The 773-nt window shown below is 48.9% G+C and overlaps 1 non-coding gene across 1 annotated transcript; it reads left to right on the top strand.

Moving 5' to 3' along the window:
- Positions 1-397: 397 nt before the first annotated feature.
- TRNAP-CGG lies at positions 398-469 on the top strand. Its single transcript has one exon. It is a non-coding gene; the product is annotated as a tRNA-Pro (tRNA).
- Positions 470-773: the final 304 nt, after the last annotated feature.

Raw genomic sequence — 773 nt, 5'->3', positions numbered from 1 at the left:
TGAGGCCTGGTAAAATCTGGGTGTCCTACGACACTAAACAGGGAAAGAGGCGAAGAGGTGTGTACCTGGCGGGGCGGGGGGAGGAAGAGAGAGAGAGACATGCAGAAAGACAGACAGAAAAACAGAACGACAGAGAGAGATACTGAAACTGAGGGAGACACTGAGACGCAAGGGGCGGAGTTGAGGACCCTTTCCCTCCTTCCAACTTCCCTAAACGCGCTATTTCCTGGGAGGAGCTGTAACCCGGAGTCTGAGCTCGGGCCAGGCGTCCCCATTTCGTTTTCTGTTGCTTCAATCTTTCCTTTATCCAAAAACCCTAGAAATTAATTTCTTCAGCACACGCCCATGCATCCCACACACAGCCTCAGAAGTTTTTCTCTAGCCCTCTTATATCGTCGGCTCGTTGGTCTAGGGGTATGATTCTCGCTTCGGGTGCGAGAGGTCCCGGGTTCAAATCCCGGACGAGCCCGTTTTTGGCACTTTTACTTTTTAACAGTCTCCCGGGAATCTGGAAATGTGGTGGTGTTGCCTGTGAGTGCTAAGGAAAGAAGTGGGTGAGTGGGGAGGAAAATGACACTTCTTGAGAACGGACATAAAATTTAATGGCCCCTGAAGAATGAGTAGAAATATGTAGGAAAAAAGAATGTAGTTTGGGTAGGGATGGGAAGCGTTCAGCTTTAGCAAAGGTGGGGAGATAGAAACCCAAGCGATTTGCTCAAGGGAAAGTGAGGGGCAGAGAATTCTTAAGGTGGAGTAGTAAAAGGTAAGATTAA

This window comes from Vombatus ursinus, unplaced genomic scaffold (assembly GCF_900497805.2).
Source record: "Vombatus ursinus unplaced genomic scaffold, bare-nosed wombat genome assembly UNPS02011916.1, whole genome shotgun sequence".
NCBI classification, from domain to species: Eukaryota; Metazoa; Chordata; class Mammalia; order Diprotodontia; family Vombatidae; genus Vombatus; species Vombatus ursinus.
Note: the sequence above shows the minus strand (reverse complement) of the source record. Positions and strands in the feature narration are given on the sequence as shown.